The 14,043-nt window shown below is 46.3% G+C and overlaps 1 protein-coding gene across 2 annotated transcripts in view; it reads right to left on the bottom strand.

Annotated features, from left to right (window-relative positions):
• The window catches only part of ECPAS (Ecm29 proteasome adaptor and scaffold), a 3,148,361-nt gene that overhangs the window by 409,854 nt on the left and 2,724,464 nt on the right, over positions 1-14,043 (bottom strand). The window lies entirely within an intron of this gene.

The raw sequence follows: 14,043 nt of genomic DNA, 5'->3' as shown, positions 1-14,043 counted from the left end.
CTAAATTTAAAGGGGAAGCTCAATTTTTTGCTGCCAAAGGTTCTGGTACCGTACCCATGTTGGGGGACGCCCACAAGGATGGAGGAAAGGGGACAGGACATCCAAGTACTCTGAATGTGGAGGTAAGCCGACCTTCGCAGTACAGTGGACGTGCCCATGGTGCAGCCTATGCAATCGGATGTGTCCAGACCCGCCTGCAGTGCTCGACATGCCACCTCCTTCCCACCATCAATTGTTTTTAAAAAACAATATCAACATTCACAGTTCATGTGTCAGGGAATTCACCAAGCCTCATTCATCTTATTCTGGTCTTACTCACCTTACTTAATAGCTTTCCTTTTCTCTGTACCAGTTCTTTTGTCCCACCATCTTAAATCACATTATGGGAATTCAGGGGGGTTTATTATCAGATGAGCTAAACAATGTATGTACCAAGGAATTCCAGATCTCCACACACTCCAGATTATCACCCTTTGCTATGCCGTACATCAGTTTCACCCATGGACCAATGCTTGAGGTCTCCCTACCACTTGTATGTACTCAGGCCCTCACTTGATTACCACACCATTGCTCCCCTTCTCTTTCCTAGCACCAAGGCAAGGTCTTCAATCTATTTGCCAGTTTTGTTTCCTTCGGGTGCAGAAATATTCCTAGCAGACACGCTTCCGGTGTAATTTATATTTTGTCAACCCTCTTCTCACAAGGGGTGCCTCCATTGCCAGAAACCTTGGATTACGCTGCATCTCCAGAACATGTGTATCATGTCCGCATCACCTCCTCCACACCTCGAACATTTCACCTCCCCCGAGCCCGAAAATGGTGTTATAAGATGTGGCGTCATGTAGGCCCTATGCAGCACATAGAGCTGTGTCTGTTTTAACCTTGCATTCCTAGATACCCTCTTCGGATACCACAATGCCCGGTCCGATTCAGACTCTGTAAATTCCCTACCTGTATCTGACTCGCATTTGTTTTTCCTTTCAGTCTGGACACCCCATGTTCTCCCTCAGACACCACATATAGAAGCCCAAGTACATTGTCTTCCTCGGGGGAAGTCAACAAAACCTGCCACCTTTTTTTCACCTCATGTATCATTCCCACACCATATTCTTCTTCAATTTCTAGGAACTTCAGGAGTCCATCCACTGAGAATAGATCCCCCACGATCAGTAGTCGCCTGCTTTCCCAACGTGATCTAATCTGAGCCAAGTCGTCTATGTTCCTATCATATATCGATGTCAGGGGAATGTGGGTAGAATAGGGTTCTCTCCATTTTAACAGCTTTTTCGTCCTATTCCAGACACTCCTACCCGACTACAGGAGATGTAGGGGGTCCCTGTGCCTGCCTCCTTCCAACCACAACCACTCTCTCAACAGGTACAGAGTCGTCTTAGCACTGAGGAGTATGTGTTCCACAGTCTCATTGTCAGGCTAACCATCCCGCTACATGCTGCAGCTGCCCTGCTAGCTAATAGAATTCAAAATGGGGGAGTTCCACTCCACCTGCTTCATAATCCCTGCATAAAATATCTAGGGTAATCTGGCGCTTCTCCGATACCCATATGAATCTGCATATTTCTCTGTTCAGGTCCCTAAAGAAAGGCTTTGGTATCAAGTGGGGTACATTCAGGAAGTGATAAAGCAGATGGGGAAGGGTGACCGTCTTCAGTAATGCCATCTTGCCCATCACGAGAGGGGTAGTTTCTCCCAAAAATGTATCGAATTCGCTAACCAGTTTCTTGCTTTCAGCGTGTTTTACTGATGAGTCATTTTTGTATCATGCTGTATATTGACTCTCAGGTATCTAAACGATTCCACTTACCACTGTAACCACAGGTTTGGAAGTCGTGATTCCACCACTCCCCTTCATCCCGCCAATGGGAATATGCATGACTTCGCTCTGCTGACTGCTATCCTGAGAGCGTCGCAAAATTATCTAGCACTTCCAAGTAGGACAATAGATTATCTCCTGGGCTACATATGTACAACAACATATTGTCCGCGTATTTTGAGACCACATGCTGCACTCCGTTTACCAAAAGCCCTGTGTCTTTAAACCCCTTCCTCAAGAAGAGAGCTAATGGCTCCAGGGCCAGAATTTGACACCTTCAATGATGCGCAATAAGCCATCTCTTAGCCCTCGAGCTGGAAGGTGCTCTGCAGCTTCTGCTATGATCCTCCTCAGTCTGTGTGAATACTTTGCAAATGCGCAGGAGGCATTGATCGCCTTTAGAGCCATGCTCCCTGAAGTACAGATCTTGTTTGCCAGGACGCCTGTCTGTTTGGATTCCCTATCTATGGGAAGATTGGATGTGGCCGGCTTACTACTTACTGTGGCAGCTTGGACCACCAGACATTCTGGCGTAGGGTGACATAAGAAGGGAAAATCTCCCCTAGCTGGCTTGTACTTCTTGGTCATCGCCCCTACCACTGCTGCCATAGTCTGCTGGCCCTTAGAGGCCCCTCTGCCCTATGCGTAATCCGAGAAACACCTCAGACCTTCCCTGGCTTCAGGGAGCTGGACCCTCTTTCCAAACTGAATATACCATCTGTAGCCTCCACCCCTAGACGGGAGAAGCCGAAAGATTGTTTTGCTAGTTGCTGTACAGCTAGACCCAGTGACTTGGCAGCCAATTTGGAATCTTTGAATTTCTCCAAGGACTCATCGGCCTTTGGCCCGAACAAGTGTTCACCATCAAAAGCTATGTCCAGAAGTTTAGGTTGGACATTCGGTGAGAATCTGAGCTGTGTAAGTACACCGACCTCTGTAGTACTGTGGGCATCCCCACTGCACTGCCTACACAATCTGCAGTGTGCAGGCCAGACTGCAGCGCTTGGCATGCCACCTCTTTGCCATCGTCAATGATGCATAGAAACCCATCCCTCATGTCACCAGCCAGGACGCACTCAGACACTTCTGATATTCTCCACAGTCCGTGGGAATACTTATCAAATGCACATGACGCATTAGAGCTGGACATGGTTGGCCTAATCTCAGTGTAGCGGTTTGTACCGCTAGACCTTCTGGCGGGGGGTGAGATGTTAATAAGGGTAGATCTCCCCTAGTTGTTTTTTATTTCTTGGTGAGTTCGTCGTTAACCTAGCAATCCTTCATGACGAGTCCTGCACGGAGTCACAGATGGCTTGAAGATGCTGCATCTGTGGCTCCGCAATGGCCCCAATGTGCATCTGCTGCTGCTCCATTGTGTTAAGCCTCCTCCAGATTGCATTGATGGAATGCTGCGGTGTGCATTGCGGGGAGGGCTGGGGCTAAAGCAGGGGGACCTGTAACCCCGGTCACCTGCGTCAACGTGGTCCACTGGCATCAGTGTCATACCATGTATCCAGCTCACGCTGCAGAGATGCCTGGTTGTCTGCCTCAGGTCAGGGGGAAAACAGGGGGCAGATGGGTGGATGCGGTTGTAGAGCCATGGGTGCCAGTAGCTGCATGTGGCTCCTCAGACACAACCATAGGTTCCAGCTGTGGAGTGGCGGTTGCAGCTTCATCTGGTGTGCTGAAATCAGGTGCACTGGCAGGTGGAGGGGCCACTTGGAGGCATAGTGATAGTGACACTTGGCACAGCTGCTGTGCCCTGCCCCATCGCTCCTGTTCTCCCTCCTGCTTTTTCCATGGCTGTGCAGTGCAGAGGTGAAGGTTGATGTGCTTGCACCAGTGGTAGTGCCCTAGGATGTTGATGGCCCTGAATGATCGCCCTGAGTCAACTGTGAACCTGTTGGGTGGACGATGACATGCTTTCAGTCATCATGCATACTTGTACATGGGCTTGCAAGTCACTGATGCAACATGATGGAGAGTCATCCTAAACACATGTGGTTTTATGGGCAGGGTGGATTGCATTAGCCAATCAAAATGGCTAATGCAATGTGGGAGCAGTGTCTGCTGAGGATATACACTATATATCCATGGGCACATTTTCTGTTGGGCTGGCAATGTGGCTTGTACATGTGGTGGCACTGGGGGTTCACACTTTGCCACTTGGCCTTTCATGGCACACACGGGTGCTTCTCATGGTTGCATGGGCAAATATGCTGCAAATTTCTTTTAAGGTGTATGTGTATGGGTACGGTCTCCCACCCTCCCTTGCAAACGCATGTGGTGACATTGCTGTTGTACACATTGCAATGTGGTTGCACATTTCCCTGTCTATAGGGCCCATATATACTGAGGGAGACATGCATGGAATGGGCACTTGGTGAGTGCATTATCGTAGGAGACCGTGCATTCATACTCACCAGCTCTGCTTTAGATGCTGGCTCCAACTTCGGCACTTCCAACACCCTCAATCCCTTCCATACGGAGGATGCTGCCCACTTTCTCCTCCCACGGGGTCAGGACAGGGCGCTCCACTGTGCCGCCTCCTGTGGCAGATGTCTCACACTGGTGTTTTCGTTAGGAGACTGGCCTTGAGGTCGTTTCAGCGCTTGCGGTAATCCTCACTGCTCCATGGGACTGTGCCTGCTGCAGCACTCTTGTCCCTAATGAGGGCCCAGATGGCAGACTTCCATGTCCTCCTGTGCATTGACCCATATAGCTCATCAGCATGAGCTACGACCTCATCTGTGAGGACCTGCAGCTCCGCCTCACTAAACTTTTGTTTTGGCAGCCACATGTCCGGCACGTTTCCTTTGGCTTTCTCCTGTGAAATATTTTCTGGTAACCGTGTCTGAATGGCAACAGGAAAATGGGGATTCATAGCGGATTGAATTTTTAAAGATGGCCGGCACCAGACTTCCCGTTCCCGCAATGACATTATTTATCCGCCAGCGGTAACAGTAGGCCAGCAGTAATTCCGCCAGCGGTAACAGTAAAAACGGCTTTTCGGCAGTAATTCTGCCAGACTTCATTACCATTACCACCGATGGGCTGTGTGCGCACCAGTCACCTTGTGATACAGCAGTAATTCCACCGGACAACACAGCGGTAACAGTAATTCCGCCCTGTGGTATTAATGCCCTTCTTGTAATGAGGCCCTATGTCTCTTTATGAATTATTGGATTGTGACAATTGCACGCATCACCTTACAGCAAAGTGCAGTTAGGATACTTGTATCCTTATAGCTTTTTATATAATGGCTTTTGGTTATATTTACAATGTGCCTAAGACAAGCTGGTGGCAGCTGTGATATTTTTACTGTTTTTGTTTTATTTCACTCGTGCACTTTTACATTTTCAGAAAATGCCTACTTAAAGTGGCTAGCACTCTAAAATGGCCATGCCATGAGGTTTTTCGCCTGTTCCTTGACCATTTTGCTTTTTGGCCTTCTTCCGGCCTTGTCATGTCAGGAAATGCCTAATATAGAAATCCCTTTACCAGGAAAATATGTGGCGTTTTGTGTGTGCGCCAGAGAAGGGGGCTTGGACCATCTAGTCACAATTCACAAATCTAATACCAGAAAGTCTGTTGCTGGGCAGATGGGGTTGATCCATAATTGGATAGCCGCTGGCTGTTTGAATGGTGCAGATCCTTACCATTGGTGGGCTTGGGCTTGCTGCCAGCCTGAATCTTGGATAAAAGGAGGACCTCTGACTGTTCAGCAGATCATTGTTGGACCCTGGACTTCTACAAGGATGACCGGTCCACTGATGACCAGAGAACGACCCATGACCAGCATCGACTTAGTGTTGTCCTGATGAAGCCCTGCTCCTCGGTCCTGATCTGAAGGCCTTAGTTGGTGCCTCTACCCCTGGACCAGTGGGAACAACCAATCTCGACCCCTGCTTGAGGATCTGTGCCTGCTGAGCCTTCGGAAGTGTCCCTGGACCACCCAGTGGACTGGTCCGTTCACTCCTGGGCTATCTCACCGCAGCAGTAGTAGTTCGGAGTAAGGCCTTGGAACGTGGCAGATCATCAGCTTGTGCCACAAGTCGCCTACTCCTGCATTTGCAGCCATCTCACTCCAAGGAAAGCTGTGCTGGGCTTGCTTCTGTGTTCGCAACTGTACGATCGCCTGTTGCCGCCTAACCATAGTGAGCTTTGTTGGATTTTGTCTTCGTCGTGTCCCTGAGGTAAAGTCTTCACTTGTCTTTGTTTTCGTCGTATGCTGGAATCTGTCCGGAAACCAATACATGTGCACTGCAACCAACCAAAACTAAATACCATGAAAGAAAGGATCTCTTCTGTCTAGACATCTAGACGACCCTCATGGTAGGAACAAAGACAGAAGAATAAGCCTCAAATTAAGTCTAGAACCTCCAACCATGGTAATCCGGAGAATCCTGAGCCAGTGGTTTAAGACTACATTCCTGTTGCTTTCTTCCGTGGTTTCCCATAGGGTAAATTGGGCATAAATTCCTGAACCTAACTCACTCTGAACTGACCTTTGGTGTTGGAACCAGAGTTAAGGATCCTTCCTTAGGCCCATCTTAGTTTGTTGAATCGAGTTGAATACTCACCTGAACTTTACTTGAACTTATATCTAACTTTGGAACTTTTTTTCATTAATCATAACCACTGGAACTCCAAATAACTATGTAAACTTACCCGAAGAAGTATATTCTTTGGAACTGGTGACATTTGGGCACAAGGCCGCAAACTATCTTAGGGTTGGACTAATTAAGATTGAGGGAAGCTGTTTTGTGTTAATTCTAAAACAGTTCTGGCTATTTCTATGCATCAGACTACTGAACTGTGTTGCACTGGTAACCAATTAATATGAAAATCCCTTTCTCGGAAGGGTGAATGCCTATATGTTTTATGCAACAGGTTGAAAGCTCTGTATGTTGAACACATCCCGTTTAATATCTCCTGTGTGTTAAGAGTGGTGGTTTGTGTCTTGTATTTATTGTTTTTTGTGTTAAAGACAAAACACTTTGCTCGTACTAACCCCCAGACACCAAATGATGTTAAATGCTTAAATTCATATGTTAATTTTACATGCATGTTTTTTTTTTTAAATCAATGTGAAAAGAGTTTGTGATGAGTGTCTGACAGTTTTATGAAAGGATTCTATGAAAACAAATAAACATTTTTGATAAAATAGTGCTTGGTTGAAAAGCCAATGATTGTGAAAGGTGCAATCCTGAACTAGTTCTGTCCAAAAGGGGTGGTAACCTGGTTTCCTTTCTAATATATTGCATTCTCATACCCTTCCTGAGAGTAAGCTTGCCCCGCTCTGCTACCTTAGCTTGATTGAATTTGGCTGACCCCTGAGGGCCCGATTCAGAACTTGGCACAGTGAAGGTGCTAAAGAGCACGATACACTGCGCCAAATGAGGACGCCCAGGCTCCACCAGTATTCTCAAGTGGGCCTGGGCGTCCTTGTAGTGCATGACAGTGCATCGTCTGGATTGCGCCTGTTTGAGTTGTAACGGGCGCAATCCAATCTCGCCAGCATTTTTGTAAAATAACAACAGAATCGTTAATTTTACAAAAATGCTGTCGAGAACACAGCTGTATGTGAAAACGTTCCTATACACCCGTGTAAATTAAAACGTGTTTACTCATTTACACCAAAGTAAGCCTCAACGTTGGAGAATGCAACGTTGAAGCTGCTTGCATTGGTATATATGAAAGTGTTCATATACACCGCATGGATGTATATGAACGCTTTCACATACACCAAACAAGGCTTCTTGTGGCCCTCCTCCAGTCTAACATCACCAAAATGGTACCGTTTATGTGCGCTATTTTAGCGCACATATTTAACTGGAGGAGTGCCACAAGAATACCCTTAAAAAAAGCCAGGTTACGAATGTGGCGGTTCCTAGGTTGGTTCCCAACCCATTTTAGCAACTACCACATGTATTCCGAAAGTGGTGCATTCCTTCTGACTCAGAATAGGTCTTAAGTACCGAAAAGTTTGTTAACCCTTTTAACAACCTTTTGGGTGCTTAAGACCAGGATGAGAATCGGGGCTTGAGTGTTTTCCCAGTTCACCATAATATGGTGGAACTCCCACAAGGGATGATTTTCTAAATCTACATTAACATATGAGTTCTTCTTGAAACTGATCATTTAGTGGGTAATACTTATTTTATAATATTAATCCACTTTGATATAGACCATTTCTTTTACGTATAAAGAACATTTTTATCTACAGTTCAGTGGCACATCAATGGGAGCCAATATGACTCCTGCATATGCATATCTCTTTATGTACTGTGACGAATCCTTAGATGTCGTCACTTCTCCCTGAGGCCAGGGAGGTGAGGCCACTACCCGATAGTCCCCTGGGGTTGGTACTCAGCGAGAGAATTTCATGGGGAGAGACTCCCCATCTAGGGACAGGTACGATCATCTAAGGGAAATGCGGTATTCCAAACCTATACCCACCTCCGATACATCCACATATCCCTTACACCCCCCACCTCCATGTTACTTAACTACCCATGTATGTGTGTAGTGTTATAGGGCTGACTTCTACTGAGACGAGGAAGAGGACAGATGACCCAAGTAAAACCTATGCGACTCCAACTGAAGAAGAGGTGCAGACCCATGAAGAACACCTGGTGTAATGGTAATCACCATTCTAGCTTTCTGCAGAGACGGGATTGGGAGGTTAGGATAAAAACTGACAAAAGTCTGCCCAAAATGACTGAGGAGCTGGAGGAACTGCCTTGGGGAGAACCACAGCTGCACCAGCAGCTATAGAGGAAGGATCGCCCAGCCCGGGAGATTCGAAGGAGACAAAGAGAAGAGGAAATCCCTCTGGTTTCGGAAAACCTGGTGGCGTGGAGCAAACCTAGAGCAGCACTGGGGGCAGGAAGCCGGTACCGGGAGGTAGAAACGCAGAACCAGAGCCAGCGGATAGAGAAACACCCATGTAGCCCGGCGAACAACTGCAAGCACCCAAGGAGGATCGGCAGAACGTCCATAGGCCTGTAAATGTAAAGGACTACACACCAGTGGGGGCTTGGAAAGCAGGGTCTGAAAACCATATACAAAAATCTTCCTCATGACAGTACTTGGCGCGAGGAAGCCAAGTTGATCAGGACAAAACGGAAGAGACAGTAGGATATGGAAACACGAGTAAAAACAAGGTATCTTACTCATGACAGTACTTGGCGAGAGAGGGAGCCAAGTTGGTCAAAGCATGGAGCAAGAGAGACCAAACTTGGGGACCCCGCAGAAATTAGATATCTTCCTCATGGCAATGGTTGGCAGGAGAGTGAACCAAGAGAGGGAGAAGAGGGTCTGAGATCCCTCTAGCAGTTGTGAACTATGTAAACCAACCATGAGAAGAGGCCTGGGGAAGGGCGTCATTCCTGCTGGCATTGTGAACTGCAAGATAAGCCTGGGAAAAGGTCTGAGGAAGAGAGTCATTCCACTGCCATTGTGAAAGTACTGAGAGCAGGATACCTGGAGAAGGGAGGCATTCTCCAGGAACCCAATATTGAAAAAACAACTATGGACAATAAGGAATGTTGATGTTTGAGTTGAAACCTTAATCTGGAACATTGTTTTGTTCCTTGGAAAGGGATTGAGACCTGGGGAAGGGAGCCATTCGCTCAGTTAAAGATCCCATCTAAGAGTGTGAACTTTACCTTTTGAGTTTGAACTGAGAACCTCACTGCTTTAAAAATTGGGACAATGTTGAGTACCTTGGAAAGGGATAAAGACCTGGGGAAGGAAGTCATTCCCCCAGGTAAAGATCTCATCTAGGAACTGCAGCTTTGCTCTATTGTCCAGAAGAAGGGAGCCATTCCTCTGGACCAAGAAGATCTATTACTTCATTAGTTTAGTTATAAGTGTAAGGGACAGAAGCACTGTTTTTGACACAGGATGGTGGACCCTTGATTTATATGGACATCCCGATGGAATCCTTAGTATTTTAGTTGAGGTAGGGAAACTCTCCTTAGAGCTAGGGAAAGGTAGGTTCTCTTTTATTTATGATATCATAAAAGTGTATGCCAACAACTATGTCAGTCTCCTCCTTCAGCACCCTTACAGTACCATCTAGAAATGACATGCATACAATCCCCCGGACAAAACATCCTAATTTGTTTTTCTGGTATGGATACAACCATGATATATTTGGCAGGTCAATTGATCCACTATGATGTCCTTTGTACATGCTCTAAACAACTCAAACGCATCAAATGTACGCTACAAGTTGGGTCACAATTGATTAATTTTTTAGATTTAACCTTTGGGATCTCACACAAAACATTTTTCATTGACATTCAATGAAAAACATTTTTTTCCATTAAACCTTCCTGTGTTAGTATTTTTAGTATTAGTATTTTTTTCCATTTCCAGTAAACTCTCATTTGGTATATAAAGAGACATTTTGAGCACATTGTTCTACATCTACTGTAGCTGTGCTGGGGCTCTGCCGGTTGCTTAGAATATTGACTATTGACACTATGAGTAAGTGAGTACATACAGGGTGGGTTTATTAGTCTGTCAGGAATGCATAGGTTTTTTAAATTTGTTTTTTCCTTGATTTGTTTGTACAAGTAATTTAAACCCCTGATGAACTTTAACATAACCTGAAACGTGTTTGACTCTTACTTCAGATTTATCACTTATTAACTATAATTTCCCACAATGTTCTATTACAATTTGGTTGAACTTAATTTGAAAGTCATAGTAAAAACCTATCACTTTTGAGATATTGCTTTAATGTGTGGTAAGCAATTTTTGCATTTGTTTGTGCTTCCTCCCGTCAAGATCTGAGATTCTGTCTTGAATATGGTTTTATATCCTGGAGCTTCGCCCGCACAACTTGTTCAAAACAGGAGGTTATCATCCAAGAATGCTTTCTGACTACTGTGATAGTTAACATAGCATGCCTCAATGTAGCTCAGATTGTAGAATATGTCGAGAAACTTCTCTGCCAAGGCCTCAAACCCCTCACTCGCCTACTCGTCAGGGAGGTGATCTGCTGTTCCACTGTTCCACTTACTTCGGACTAGAGGCCAAATTTAAATTTTACCAGGGCACAGGAGGCATTTATCACTCTAAGCACAACAATGCCTGAAGCTAAAACTTTCTTACCCAATGAGTCCAATCTCTTTCCCACCCTGTCTTGAAGCAGAGACATGACTGTGGATGTCTACAGGTTGGCAGTTCCAGCTTTCACCACCAAGTTCTAAAAGGAGGCAAGGTTGGACAGAAAACCCAGGTCTGACGCAGCTGAGCAGTGTTGCCTTGCCAATTCTCAGTCTACTGCTGGGACTGAGACAGGTGTCTCCCAGGCATCCAGCACCGGGGACCTGAACTGCCACATTAAAGGGCAGCAAGTCTCTTTTGCAGGCCCTTTTTCCAGGATGTCTGTTTATTCAAACTGAACCTTAGGTCTGAATGGAGCCGACAACCCTAAGGAGGCAGCCACTTTGGCCATTAGGCGCTGAAAGGAGGCCCGAGGTCTTTCTGGAGGGGACGCCAGTAGTATGATCAACTCCAGAGAAGTGTCAAGGCCACTGGGTTCTTGTTGATCAGAAGTTAACTCCAACAAACCCTCTTCCTCTCTCCATGGCAAGTTACATACCCCCCTAGGGCATAGGGGTTCCATCTCAAAGGGAATGGGCTCCCCTTCCTCGTAGAAGATTTGACTCATTTTCAACCTAAATGTTCCCAAGAGGCATGTTCTAGAGCAGCCCCAGCTGTGCCGAAGTAGGGAGGGGCTGGCGGTAGCTCTAAGGTTTCGATGGCGTGTTGGCATAGGGATGGGGCTTTACTCATAGGGGCTGGGGCCGAGCACTTAGATTAACAATTGAATTACCTCTGGTAAGATGCTTTCTGCTGGTTGTTCCACCATGTATTCCTCATCTTAGATATATATCTATTTTGGAAGGATTTTGACACGAGGTGGGTGGGTGGTGTGAGGAATTGGCATCGAGGTCCCTCAGAGCTTATACCCTCTGCACCAGACATGATGTCGATACATATAGCCTGCATCGTGCCCTCAGTTACTAATTATTTTCCTGGACAAAGCCGCATAGTGAATTGATCTCATTTAGGTAGTATTCATCATGTAATAAAATAAAAAAAACTGAAGGAGAGATTTTCAAGCAATAAAACGCTCTTATCTGGGACTAGGATAGGAGGGCAATGAGGAATCTGTGGGAGGAACATCCATTAGAAAGAACATTACCAGAACTAAGTAATTTGCGGAGGTAAAAAATGTGTTCTTCTAATGGACTGTGTTCTTCAACAGATTCCTCATCTTAGATATGCCCCTATGCCATACCCTTTTTCAGGAGGAGGGCGGAAAAGAGCGAACTGCAAGGCTTGATCAGATGGAAGTATTTTGTAAGACTGTCCTTCCAAAGAAGGTGTCCTGGCCTGACAGAGTATCCAGGCAATAGTGTTTTGCAAATGTATGCAGCAATGACCATGTCGCCGTTTGACATATCTATAGTTGGAACTATAGTAGGGCCGAAAACCCTCTGGAGTGCGTTTCTCTTTTTAAACCACTTTTTTATTCCATTTTGCAAAACAACGGGTATATCAGAGATCACAACATAATATTTGGCAGTCGCACATTGACCCCCCCCTGTCCCTGGTCCGAGGCTACAATACACTCCGCCCCCTTCCCCCATCTTCTCCCACATATTCACCATTTCACCCCTCCTCCTTCTTCATCATCCCCCATCTGCCCGAGATTTTTTTGTGTTTCTGTGGGCAACCCCTGTGCACGTATACTACTTAGTCACATCACTTTATAACATCAATCCCCGTTCTCCACGCTCCAATTGTTGGGGTGTCCGGGCTCAACCATTTTCGGCCATCAGACGTTTGGCTACTATGCACGCTGTGTTTATAAAGCTCTTGTCATATCTATTTCCTCCTCCTCCTCCCAGATCCCCCGTAGTGTCCCTTTGGTATTCCAGTGTAGTGTTCTCTCACAGGGTCCCCTCCCAACTTCAGGCAGTGCCACACCATGTGGATAAAAGTCCCTACGTGGGCCTTACATTTGGGGCAAGTGTCGCCCTTCCCTCTCCCCATTCTCTTTAACATGTCCCTGGAATAGTAGACCCTGTGCAGATATTTAAAGTGTATCAGCTGCAGTCGGGCTGTGATGACTACTTCCCTTGGGTACTGTAGGTCCTCCTCTTCTAATTCTCCCAAGTCCCTCACCCATCTCTGCTTTTTCTTATCTAGTCTTGCCCTTGAATTAAAACATAAACTACATAGAGTGTTGAGACCTGCCTACCCTCAATTTCTCCATCTAATACATTCCGTTCGATTGGGGAAACCTATGGGAGTTAAGCACCTCCATCTATTTGCGATGCCAAGGCGTGCCTGAGCTGCAGGTACTTATAATGGTCCTGTCGAAGCAGCCCCCAATTCTCCCTTAGCTCCTGAAATGACATGATCCCTGCAAGGGTCAATCAACTGTATCCCTTTGATTTTCCACTCTATTCCCCATTTCAGGTGTTGAATCCCCTCAATGCACCAATTCCCCCAAATTAAGCTTCCTCCGCCATCCCAGGTGTTTGTGGGCTTGTATACCAGGCCGTGCCCACCTCACCTGTGAGTGGCAGGCACTCAACCTTTTGAGGTTTGCCATATAGAAACCCCTCCCATCTGCTCCTGCCGACCAATTCCAGTTCCGTATCTATTAAGCCGTCTCTACTCCCCTCCCCCCGGGAAGTCCACCAATTTGCTACGCCAATTGTGTTACCCAGTAGTAATGTGTCAAGTCCGGGAAACCTAGTCCACTCTCCCATTGGGAATTGTGGAGCGTCTCCAGCTTAATCATGGGTGTTTTCTTTTCCCAGAGGAACTCCCTCCGTATTCTGTTAACCCTCTCAAATATCCTTACATGTATCCCCATCGAAGCGTGTTGCACCACATACAGCAGTTTGGGAAAGGTCACCATCTTGTATACTGCCGCTCTCCCCATCGAAGAAATCAGAAGGGTCGTCCACTGTGTAACGGTTTGCTCAAACCGTTTAACTGCCGGACCAAGGTTCAGCTCTGCAAAGGACGGCTCATCTTTCTGGACAAGCACCCACAAATACTTAAAGCCATTCTCTTCAGTTTTTAATAGTGGGTATCGGCCTTGATTCCTGTCTCCCCAGTCCCGCGGGTAATATCCCAAATGATTCTTAAGCTAGAGTACGATCCAAATT

Source organism: Ambystoma mexicanum, chromosome 6q (genome assembly GCF_040938575.1).
Source record: "Ambystoma mexicanum isolate Mex_15411 chromosome 6q, UKY_AmexF1_1, whole genome shotgun sequence".
NCBI classification, from domain to species: domain Eukaryota; kingdom Metazoa; phylum Chordata; class Amphibia; order Caudata; family Ambystomatidae; genus Ambystoma; species Ambystoma mexicanum.
The sequence above is the reverse complement of the archived record's forward strand: the minus strand, read 5'-3'. Positions and strand labels throughout refer to the sequence as shown.